This window comes from Salmo salar, chromosome ssa09, assembly GCF_905237065.1.
Source record: "Salmo salar chromosome ssa09, Ssal_v3.1, whole genome shotgun sequence".
Lineage (NCBI taxonomy): Eukaryota > Metazoa > Chordata > Actinopteri > Salmoniformes > Salmonidae > Salmo > Salmo salar.
In genome coordinates, this window is record NC_059450.1 from 64,769,376 (window position 1) to 64,782,194 (window position 12,819).

At 40.9% G+C, this 12,819-nt stretch overlaps 1 long non-coding RNA gene across 1 annotated transcript; it reads left to right on the plus strand.

Moving 5' to 3' along the window:
• The first annotated feature begins 1,280 nt into the window (after positions 1-1,280).
• LOC123744638 (uncharacterized) lies at positions 1,281-10,560 on the plus strand. The gene is made up of 3 exons (XR_006771040.1): positions 1,281-1,769; positions 4,348-4,393; positions 10,531-10,560. It is a non-coding gene; the product is annotated as an uncharacterized lncRNA (long non-coding RNA).
• Positions 10,561-12,819: the final 2,259 nt, after the last annotated feature.

The following is a 12,819-nucleotide window of genomic DNA, read 5'->3' on the forward strand; positions in this document are numbered from 1 at the left end:
ATGGGTATGGGATACATCATTGCCTATAGGCCTGCGAGTTACTTTCACCAACACATATAGACTTATGCTAAACTCAAAACCAATTCAAAGAAGAGGCAAAATGGTGGCTTTAATTCGTTTATGTCTTTCTAATTATTTTGAACAGTAAGAATCTCTCATTATGGAACCTGACAACTTGACCCTACCTAACCCGTGTTTCATTTCACAACCTGTTTTTATTAACGCCTCACACTGAAATTAAATTAATCAGCCAGGTACAACAGTTAAAAACTATTTTGATGCACTATATTTTTTTAACACAATTGAATATGATAAGCCATCAATAACATCAAATCCAATAAAAATCCAAGCCAACATATATAGGCCTAAGCAATAGGCCTAAACCGTATTAATACATGTGAAACTAGAATGGATTTGACATGAAACATTTGCCATCAGAAAATCACAGATTTCTCTGTCCAACTTTGACAACGATTGCATCCATATTAAGATTTAAACCAATTTAATCAACCCCCCCCCCCTCAATCCCCTTCTCAAATGGAATATGAAAGCCTTTAGCTGGTTGCCCAGAGGCGATGTCTATGGTGACTTCAATGCAGCCGGTGATGAATCGTTATCTCCAGGCAGTGTTGCGCGTCTGGGTAATAAAGTAGCGGCAAAGCACAGACAAAAGGAATTTGTCACAGTTGGATCCCCGAAATATTATAGTGACCCCCCCCCCATTGCAACGTTTCTGCGGAAGGCTTCGAGAGATTTGCCAGCAACTGCGATAGTTTGGAGCCATTTCAAATCAGTCCTCTAAGAACTTGTCAAATTAACAATTCAATGCTGCAGTTAAGGGGCGATAGGCTGTGACATGTGAAACAAACCGTCAAATTGGAACACAAACAGGCTGTTTGTGATCATTGTAGGGCACAGGCACCTGTTGGCTCGTTTTAAGCTATAGGCCTATATTCTGTGCCTTGCAGTTACTGATGCCGTATATGCAGTTGATATTCTATGATATTGGTTATCCACCTTAACTGATTGAATTCGTGACTATCATCAAAAGGCAGACAGCACTGTATTCATAATTAGTACAAAGGTTTCTCTCAAGGTTCTGTGAAAAATAATAATAGGTAAATAGCAGCCTGCGCAGACTGGATAACAACAACAATAATAATAATAATAACAATGCAGCCTAATAGCCTATCACTCAGTCATCATGATTATGACGTTGTTGCAGGCTAATTGTTATTATAATTTTGCTGTTATGTCTATTTGTGTTTTTATAGGCCTAAAGGAGCCTTTATTTTCGATAATGACAAGAAAGAGAATATGTTTTCTGCGATGCATTGACTCCCGTCACTCAGGCAGGCTCGCGCTCTTTGGTGAGTCTTTTCCAAAGCGCTCCACTCGAGGATGTTGGGCATTAAGCTGATGGGCCTGTCATCCCGACCCATTTGCAGTCGCTAGCCTCTCTGCCTGTTTTGCTTTCTGCTGTAATTAGGTTGAATTCAGACCAGATAGAATTACATTATTCTGCATTTCGAGCTACAGTCCTTGACTCTCCAGCTCCCCCGGGATAACCTGGCGCCTCCTGCCCAGATCAGACGACTGTAACTGGACTGAGTCGACGGACCACTCGGGGGGAAAAAGAAAAACGCTGAGATGCAGGCTATTCGGGAGTATTGAGAGACGTCATCTTGTATGGAGGATGAACCGTACAGAAGCAGCATCGCTCAAGAAGAGCATCTTGAATAACGTAAATTGACAAGGCACTGGAAAAGGTGACTGTTGCTTTACTAATTTGTAGAAGATATATTATGCCCTTTTGTTATTGTCACCATAGCAATATTGGGATGTAAGATTTTTTTGTGCAAATTATATTCACTCATCAAATTGCATGAAGACTGCTGTAGGGGCTCTATAGTGATTATATTGGCTGGCTTTAACGTGTCTTGCTTTAATTAAAAACGTATTACATGATTATGGAGGCAATTTATTATTGTTATTATTAGACGTGTTATTATTAGCGTTCATAAGCTATTATTAATATTATATTATTAATATCATCATTATTGCTACTGATGTTTTCTAATACAGCTATACAGCAATGCTGTTTTGCACTGTTCTGCCTCATCAGAACATTTAATCATTATAAAGTAAACAATGTCCCACGTTTGCATTTTCCATGGATTGTGTTTCTGAAAAGTGTTTACGTTGGGTTGTTGATCATCTTTGTCAAATCAAATAAATGTCTTCGGAATGTAATTGCAGAGGCTGCTAGCCTACTCAATCAATCACATCGGTTTATATAGCTGACTTTTTCACGCTGACAACTTGATATTGAAATTGAAGTGTTTTGTTCTGAAAACTGGAACCATTATCCAATTTACAAAATACACGAAATGACCAATTTCAGCATTTCAGCATTGTGTCTAAAATATTGTCCTCCAATATCGATTAGACATCAGTTTCACTCCCAACCCCAACTTTTTCGTTCCAAAGTGAATTCTCGAGAATCGGCTACTTTAAGTTCTCGTGACAATTAGATGAATGTAATTTACCCATGATATAATCAATCATTTTTTTATTTCATCATTCTCCTCTGGGGTTCGTCAAATATATTATTGTGAAAGAAGTTGGAGCTGGGTAATTTACAAACAAGTGTGCAGATACATGGTAAATATTCTCCACCCCAAATCCTTACTGTCTGACTGGTGGTAAGCAATTCAACTCATTTCGACGTGATCAAATGATTAAGGTTATGACTTCAACTAAAATAAAATTACCCCAAAGAAGAATTCCATGATTTCAATGTAAAATCTTATTGAACAAGATGTTTGCAATACATTTCGGCTCATATAAACATAAACAAATAAGAAGACAGAAAAGGATTAGAAATGAATAATCAGCTTAACAGTAACCAAATAGGCCTTGTAATAATGATGCAATACAGATCATAAATGAATTGCAGATAGTTTTTAAGTTCCATTCTGTAACAAGCACCACAACAAGGACATGGTGAAAATGTATGTTGTGGCTCAATAACATATAATAACAAGTGAGCTGTTAAACCTGGTTTTGTGAGAGAAAAAAAAACAACATAACTTGTATATCAGAAAATAGTTCCACAATACCGGTACCCATCATTTGTCAGAACAAGTGAGTTGTTAGAGCACGTTGACATATCATCTTTTCATTCATTTTATCCCAAACTTTTTCTGTGTGTAGGGCTGTGGCTGCTTTTTGGGATTCAGGACACTCCATGGTTGTTAACATGCATCGCATTGAAGTGTAATTGGGCGTATCATTGTCTTTGTGTTGTTTACAAACTGAGCAGCACGAGCAGTAATTTAATTTCCTTCGACGCATTGAGGAGCCACCAGCCGGCTGTCAGCTCGCCACCCCGGGCTCTGTCGCAGTAGTGTGGCCAGGAGGCATGATGTAGAGAGGGACCTTCTGTTAGCCACTGTTGGCAATGATACCCAATACCCCAAACCCTATGAAAACCCATTAAACGAGGGAACTCATCCATGTCTTGAGAACATACTGGACCAACGTTCATAGGCCTATACAGATCGGATGAACATGCAAGATGTAATAGGATTTCAACCAAGTTAGAGGTAGAATATCTCTTTAAGATGAGGGGTGGCGGAATCCAACAATGACCTTTGTTGCATTGTAGTGAGCTGGTGGTTTGGGAAATTCAATTGCTTAAAACCTTCAGAAATCTGGTCAAATTTCCTCAATTTACAGTCTGTGTGCATTTCTCGTTTCAAAGAGAGAGAGAGAGTGAGAGAGAGAGAGAGGGAGGGAGAAGGGAAGTGGGCGGGATGGAGCAGAGTGATAGACAGCACAGCCACACAGGCCTGAGGGCACATCATTATTACAAATCCTGCATGGCTTCTCTCTCTCTCTCTCTCTCTCTCTCTCTCTCTCTCTCTCTCTCTCTCTACCACTTTTCTAATCCTGCACTGTCTGTGCAAAGGAAGAGGCTATTGAGGTCCAAAGGAAACTTTGCATGGGTCCATATAAAGAAGTCCTTACTTCAAAATAAAAGTATTTATTGAAACCAGGCCAAAACAACTGAATGGAAAGATGAGAATGTAATTTAGACTGTGGGGATGAGTGCTAAAAGTGTTACCCGTCAGCTAACAGCTGAATTTAGGTAATTTGTGTACTTCTAATGATAAGTAAGCATGTTGTTCATGTGGTGAGAGCAATGTTTTTGTATTTGGCACGGTGATCTTAAACATTTATTAGTCCTAAATGCTTTCTGAAAATGAAATGTTTACTGCTTGTAAAATAAGATACATTGAAGGTGCCATACCCGAGCCTCACTCTTTTACTTTCACTATACAGAACCAGAAGGAAAACTAAGGAAGCACTAACCAAGCAGTGTTGTAAGGTAAATATAAAAATAACATGTCACCTTACAAAGCATTTTTCCTGAAATGTGTCACTAAAAGGTGGAATGCCAGGTAAACCAAATCAAGTCAAAACATTGATGTACAGTGAGTCTGTGACATAACATGGTGTACCCAAAACACTGTTGGCCTGCCCTCCCTCGCCTTTTTAAGTTCAGTTGGATCTTACAACAGCGAGCAGTCATTTTTCATAAAGAACCTTCAACTGTGAGGCTGGATCAATGATAACAGTATGTTTGGCTGGAAAAACAAGGGGAAAATGAAAGGCAAAATGTAGCACGATCCAGTTAGTCAGTGTGACCATTGTTGCTGTGAGGATATCGCCTACACAACATTTATCATTAGTAATATCCACTTCACAGGTGCGTGACGCAGGTGCACCAACAGACCGATGAGAACGCACTCTGCCTCCATTTCTCTCAGTCTCTCTCTACCTCCCAACCTCAATGCCCTCTCTGTCACCGGGAAAGGGCCTTTTCTGCCGTCGTCGTTCATAAAAAGCGAAAGGACCTCTGTTGCACAACAATATTTATTTGCTCAATAGAGCTTTTAATAAAACCTCAGGCGGGAGAGGAAATCTGAAATAAATAGGATTTCGCTGTCAGGAAACAGAATGCATTACCGGTACACTTTATACGGTGGATGCTGCCTCCATGTTCTCTGCTATAGCTGCCTGGGTGTTTTAATGTGAGAGCTCAGCCAAGACGAGGCCCTGCCTTAGCGCCAACCGGTCGGGCTAATTACGTTTTCCATCTCGACGAGAAGAGCGGAGGATCCTTCCGATGTTATTAATCATAATGAAGGCAATGTAATAACCCATCCTGCATCATGCCTCTGACAGTCGTAGTTTGCTATTTGCAAGCTCCAGCATAATTTTTTCCTTCTTTTAATAATGGCTTTTAAACCAAATGAATGTGCTCTGTGCTCCGTCAAATGAGTGTGCTCTGTGCTCCGTGTTCCATGTCTACAATCAATTGTGGATGAGTTGCCCCTTTTAGCATCATTCCCCTTTGTTTTTTCAGGGAGATGTTTTGGCAGGTGTCTCTGAGGTGATGACTTAACATAAAACAATGTATGAATCATGATGTCACCTTTGGTTGTAGTTAATTGGGGAGGAGTTGATGTATTGGGCCGTGCTCTATGATTTGATGCCAACCCAGTGGTGTGACTATGTTGTGACTTGAGACGAGCTGTGTCTTGAGGTGATGATGGATAACTATAGCTTGTGTCGTCAAGTCTGACCCCTTGATAGAACCTTGAGTGACGGACAAGAGACAAAATGAATTGACAACTTATAGATAAACTGAGGTTGGAAGGAATGTCTTGGTAGACCTCTGTGAGTTTCATCTTTGGGTTTAATAACACAGAGAAAAATGAAAAGATCCTTAAGGAAACTGTACTACCAAATGTTGTTATCCGGAGAGACACTGCCATAAATGTAATTTATTGTGGTTCAGTCTACCACCTCAGGCTTCCTTTAATAAATCCCAAAACTACCAAACAGGTGAAGAACATTAACTCATCATCTTCTTTTTCTGTGGTTCAACAAAAAGATCCAATATAATAACTTCATCACAACACTATGAAATTGGGTCAAATTGATCTGGTCAGTCTTTTACTAACTTCATCAATCTTGGAAATACAATTGCCCGCTGTCCACCCCTAAGTTATTTTTGCCCTTTAGGAGTTGGAAATAGAGATTCGTTTTCGAAAGGGGGAACCCATTCTCCCATTTGTAATTAAGAGTATCCAAATAAACTAGATGTTAGCCCTGAAGACGAACACTTGGAAACAAATAAAGGACTAATGAAGAAATGATTGCACTTTCAGTAGAGGGGAGAAAAGAATCTTAAGGCAGTGGAACTCTCTTATGGACAGCTCCACTGTTTTTCTCATTCATTCAAATCATCTGTGGGCAACTAACAAATCTCAACATAAGCATTTCCCTTCATGAAGCTTGAAAAAACACACACAGAATGTCATTGCTAAGAGTTTTACCACTGAAGCAACTGGGGTTGTATTAAAATAAAACATCTAAATTAATCCACTAGGGCACAGACGTCATTTCAACATCTAGTTCTGATTTACATTTGGTTGAGTCGTCAACTAACGTGAATTCAACTTATAGTCAACAAGAAATGCCACCAAGTCATTGGATTTAGGATAAAGGTTGGGTGAAAAAAATACAAAATTCCCTTACGTTGATGACTTATCGCAAATTAAAACAGTTTTCCACATTGATTCAATGTCCTCACATGGAAGTTTTTGTTGTTGAAATGATATGGAAACAACGTTGATACAACCAGATTTTTTTTGCACAGTGGGAAGTTGGTACAAACAAAGATTAACAATGTAATCTTAACACAAATAAATTCCCCTTCTAGCCGATGAGTTTGAGTTTCCTGTTTCTCTGTATTTAACCACACACATACATTTTCATTACTTAATACTGGCCTGTACAAAACAGATTGAAGAAGGACACAACAGCTAATTTGTGGCAAGCATACATCCTGACCTGAACACTACACTCATTCGTTCTCTATTCCATTCATTTACTTTTAGATTTATGTGTATTGTTATATATTACTCTACTGTTAGAAGCATTTTGCAATAACATCTGCTAAATATGTGTATGCGACCAATAACATTTGATTTGAAATTGGATTTGATTTGATTCTACAGGGTAGTATCTACAGCAGATTTTAGATCAACAACTTTTCATTATAACAGGATGAAATCTTTACCCTTCCCTTATATTCGATTCGGCTGTACACAAGTTATGTTCCAGGTCAATTTGACAAAGTACAGCAAACACAGTAAGTACATTGTTCCTTATCTAAATGTTGCTGAGAATGGCCTCTTTTCCATGGGTTGATTGCCCAACCGTTCAAAAGTTAGAGCCAAATGTGTGATGCATGTTTTCAAATTTTGTTACAGTACAGCCTTACTCTAAAATGGATTAAATATATAAAAAAAACATCAATACCGTATTTACATAAGTATTCAGACCATTTGCTGTGAGACTCGAAATTGAGTTCAGGTGCATCCTGTTTCCATTGATTATCCTTGAGATGTTTCTACAACTTGATTGGAGTCCACCTGAGGTAAATTCAATTGATTGGACATGATTTGGAAAGGCACATACAGTTGAAGTCGGAAGCTTACATACACTTAGGTTGGAATCATTAAAACTCGTTTTTCAACCACTCCACAAATTTCTTGTTAACAAACTATAGTTTTGGCAAGTCGGTTAGGACATCTACTTTGTGCATGACACAAGTAATTTTTCCAACAATTGTTTACAAACAGATTATTTCACTTATAATTCACTGTATCACAATTCCAGTGGGTCAGAAGTTTACATACACTAAGTTGACTGTGCCTTTAAACAGCTTGGAAAATTCCAGAAAATGATGTCATGGCTTTAGAAGCTTCTGATAGGCTAATTGACATCATTTGAGTCAATTGGAGGTGTACCTGTGGATGTATTTCAAGGCCTACCTTCAAACTCAGTGCCTCTTTGCTTGACATCATGGGAAAATCAAAAGCAATCAGCCAAGACCTCAGAAAATAAATTGTAGATCTCCACAAGTCTGGTTCATCCTTGGGAGCAATCTCAAAACGCCTGAAGGTACCACGTTCATCTGTACAAACAATAGTATGCACGTGTAAACATCATGGGACCACGCAGCCGGCATACCGCTCAGGAAGGAGACGCGTTCTGTCTCCTACAGATGAACGACTTTGGTGCGAAAAGTGCAAATCAATCCCAGAACAACAGCAAAGGACCTTGCCAATATGCTGTAGGAAACAGGTACAAAAGTATCTATATCCACAGTAAAACGAGTCCTATATCGACATAACCTGAAAGGCCGCTCAGCAAGGAAGAAGCCACTGCTCCAAAACCACCATTAAAAAGCCAGACTACGGTTTGCAACATGGGGACAAAGATCAAATTATTTGGAGAAATGTCCTCTGGTATGATGAAACAAAAATAGAACTGTTTTTCCGTAATGACCATCATTATGTTTGGAGGAAAAAGGGGGACGCTTGCAAGCCGAAAAACACCATCCCAAACGCGAAGCACGGGGGTAGCAGCATCATGTTGTGGGGGTGTTTTGCTGCAGGAGGGACTGGTGAACTTCACAAAATAGATAGCATCATGAGGCAGGAAAATGATGTGGATATATTGAAGCAACATCTCAAGACATCAGTCAGGAAGTTAAAGCTTCTTCACAAATGGGTCTTCCAAATGGACAATGGCCCCAAGCATACTTCCAAAGTCAAGGTATTGGAGTGGCCATCACAAAGCCCTGACCTCAATCCTATAGAAAATTTGTGGGCAGAACTGAAAAAGTGTGTGCGAGCAAGGAGGCCTACAAACCTGACTCAGTTACACCAGCTCTGTCAGGAGGAATGGGCCAAAATTCACCCAACTTATTGTGGGAAGCTTGTGGAAGGCTAATTGAGTGTTTCCGACTTCAACTGTACCTGTTGACAGTGCACGTCAGAGCAAAAACCAAGCCCTAAGGTTGAAGGATTGGTCGGTAGAGCTCCGAGACAGGATTGTGTCTAGGCACAGTTCTGGAGAAGTGTACAAAAACATTTCTGCAGCATTGAAGGTCCCCAAGAACACAGTGCCCTCCATCATTCCTAAATGGAAGAAGTTTGGAACCACCAAGCCTCTTCCTAGAACTGATCAGTCAGGGGAGGAGGGCCTTGGTCAGGGAGATGACCAAGAACCTGATAGTCACTCTGACAGAGCTGCAGAGTTCCTCTGTGGAGATGGGAGAACCTTCCAGAAGGACAACCATCTCTGCAGCACTCCACCAATCAGGCCTTTATGGTAGAGTGGCCAGACGGAAGCCACTCCTCAGTAAAAGGGACATGACAGCCCGCTTGGATTTTGCCAAAAGGCACCTAAAGATTCTCTGTCCTGATGAAACCAAGATTGAAGTCTTTGGCCTTGAATGCCAAGCGTCACGTCTGGAGGCAACCTGGCACCATCCCTACGGTGAAGCATGGTGGTGGCGGCATCATTCTGTGGGGATGCTTTTCAGCGGCAGGGACTGGGAGATTAGTCAGGATCGAGGCAAAGGTTAACAGAGCAAAGTACAGAGAGATCCTTAATGAAAACCTGATCTGGAGCGCTCAGGACCTCAGACTGGGGCAAAGGTTCACCTTCCAACAGGACAACGACCTTAAGCACAGCCAAGACAACGCAGGAGTGGCTTTGAGACAAGTCTCTGAATGTCATTGAATGGCCCAGTCAGAGCCCGGACTTGAACACGATCGAACATCTCTGGAGAGACCTGAAAATGGCTATGCAGCAAAGCTCCCCATCGAACCTGACAGAGATTGAGAAGATCTGCAGAGAAGAATGGGAGAAACTCCCCAAATACAGGTGTGCCAAGCTAGTAACGCCATACCCATTACAGTCTTTTATTTTTAATACATTTGTCTAAAAACAATGTCTAAAAAACAATTTTACAATTTGTCATTATGGGGTTGATGAGGGGGAAAAAAACGTTTTAATCCAGTTGAGAATAAGGCTGTAATGTAACAATTTTTTTTTAAAGTCAAGCGGTCTGAATACTTTCCGAATGCACTGTCAGAATACAAAAGTATGTGGACACCCCTTCAAATGAGTGGATTCTGCTATTTCAGCCACACCCGTTGCTGATAGATGTATAAAATGGAGCACACAGCCATGCAATCTCCATTTACACATATTGGCAGTAGAATGGCCTTACTGAATATCTCAGTGACTTTAAACGTGGCACAGTGATTGGATGCCACCTATCCAACAAGTCAGTTCATCACATTTCTGCCCTGCTAGAGCTGCCCGGTCAACTGTAAGTGTTGTTATTGTGAAGTGGAAATGTCTAGGAGCAACAACGGCTCAGCCGCTAAGTGGTAGGCCACACAAGCTCACAGAACTGGACCGCCGAGTGCTGAAGCGTGCAAAAGGAATAATGGGCTGGTGCTGTTTTCATGGTTCGGGCTAGGCCCTTTAGTTTCATTGAAGGAAAATCTTAACGCTACAGTGTACAATGACATTCTAGACGATTCTGTGCTTCCAACTTTGTGGCAACAGTTTGGCTCTCTCCTGTTTCAGCATGACTATGCCCCCATGCACAAAGCGAGGTCCATACAGAAATGGTTTGTCGAGATCGGTGTGGAAGAACTTCACTGGCCTGCACAGAGATTAAACATTGAGGTAAACCTATAGCCTACTTGATATTTATCTGCCAAGCTGTCATGACCTTGTGAAGGCTGCTTCATAACACTTGTTATAGTTAACTTACACAAAGTATACACAGAAGTGTTTTTTTTCTCACAATTGAAATGGATCTCTGTTCACATATTCCTAAAAAAGTGTTATGTTTCTCCAAACGGTATGCCTTTTTCAGAGTGTTTACTTTTACTCGAGATAACTGACGGCAGATCAACCCTTTAAGCTGTTTGCGGTGAAAGGTTTTGACTATAGAGATGAAAGTTTGTAAATTCCACAGTACAACTAAGTCTCAAATTTCAAAGGGGGTCAATCCACTTGCGGTGACTAGGAGGTGCATGATCATAGTGCCAAAAGATGCCTGTCAGCTATTTCATGATCAGCTGTCATGCTATGTACATTTTGTTTAATGGCCAAACATTTACTGATTCTTAAATGTGTAAATGTGATATGTATATCACAGCAAAATTCGCCAATGTGTCATCTCGTACTAGCTTTGTGGCCTACGGAAAGTGTCGTGCATATCTCCTCAGTGAGCTGTTGCAGAGGCTTCTTGGCTATCGGTGTGTCAGCACACATTTGAAACTTAATCTTTCATATCTGCTTCTTTCCACCATGGACAAATTCTTAGCTACTGTAGCCAAGAGATTGTTTTGTTCCACTGTAATGCAAGTTCCACGCTCTTTTTCCTATCCTTCCATAAAAGTGTCAAGATTTAGATATCTGGATTAAGAGTGAGTAAGGTGGACACCCTTTTCAACATGTCATGTGAAATGTATCTGTTGGTCAAACTTAGCCTTTTTCCAGGAGGAAAATGCATTAGCCAATGGAAATGAGTAAAAAATAACCCCATGGAAACCAGATATGATGCTTCCTTGAGTAGAATATAAGTCAATTTATGCCATGTTGGTTGACTAAGTCTCGTCTTATTTTTGTTTCATGCCATCAATGATAAGAGCTTTGTGTGCCTTGCAGGTGTTCTTTGAGTTAAGTCCTAGTCTTGGCTGGGGGCCATAAACGGTTCACAACTCTTTTTTACAGGTACCTTCACCACTGACTATACTGAATGACCTATAATGACCTCTCTGTGTGTCTGGAGTCTTTTGGTTTCTTAGCGGCTTTTGCTGTCGCATCAGGAGTCAAGCATTTACTTTGGCCGAAATAACATGGTTTCTAAACCTTTAAACCACCACAACAAGTTGACATGGTGAATCCTCATCATTGAAACTCTCTTTAAAGTGGCGGAAGCAAGCTACCTTAAAACAGCAAGACAACAGTCAAAGAGGAGCCTGGCACTGTTGTACTTTGCGCTACGTGTCCGTGCAGGTTGAGGCTTCCCGCTAATATTGATGCATTCCCATCTGCCATTGACTCGGCGAAGCAGAGCGAGATCATAGACAGGACAGTCAGCAGATGAACAGCTACTTGTGCTCGGCTCCTTACAACACTCTTCCACCCAGTGACTCGTGGAATGAACACTTACAGTGAGAGAGTCTGGACAGCATCTCTTTTCTCAGGCTTGTCTGGCCACTCGTAGCTATTAAGGCTCTTGAAACATTTTGTCGCCATGCAGTCCGGGCTGTGCCATTTTCATTACGTCCCTCCTGGCCTATCTTCCACCTGTCATCCATCTCACAAGCCCCTTTCGGGGTGACCTGATGACAGCTGCTGAACGTGAGGGGATTCATAAACCACCATGTGGAAGTGTATCAGTTACCTTGATGTGTTTTAGTCACAAGTTTGCTGATCAATGACTATTTAGGGGTTCAAGCAGCGAAGCTGGGCGAAACCCTATTGTATACTGTATGTTGGCGTTCAATATCATTCTCCTTTCGGCGATTTGGTGAAAAAAATACAAAAGTCCCAGGAGGGGGCAACTTTGCAAGATGGTAAAGGGCCATGGGACTACGTATGCAATTCCAAAATGCTAAATTTGAAAGGGCACGCCCCTCACCCCGTGTAACCTAGAGTCTTGAAATTTGGTACATCGGTCCCTCTCCTCACAAGGAACAAATGTGCCTCAAGGACCCTTAAGTTCCGCAATGATGGATTTTCTGCCATTTCATTTTTTTTTTTTACACTTTAAATGCTACTTCTCTGGTACCGAATGACCAAGCTCTCACAAATGATGTTTTCCCAAGCTAGCATCTCAAACAACATGTCAGCTACAGA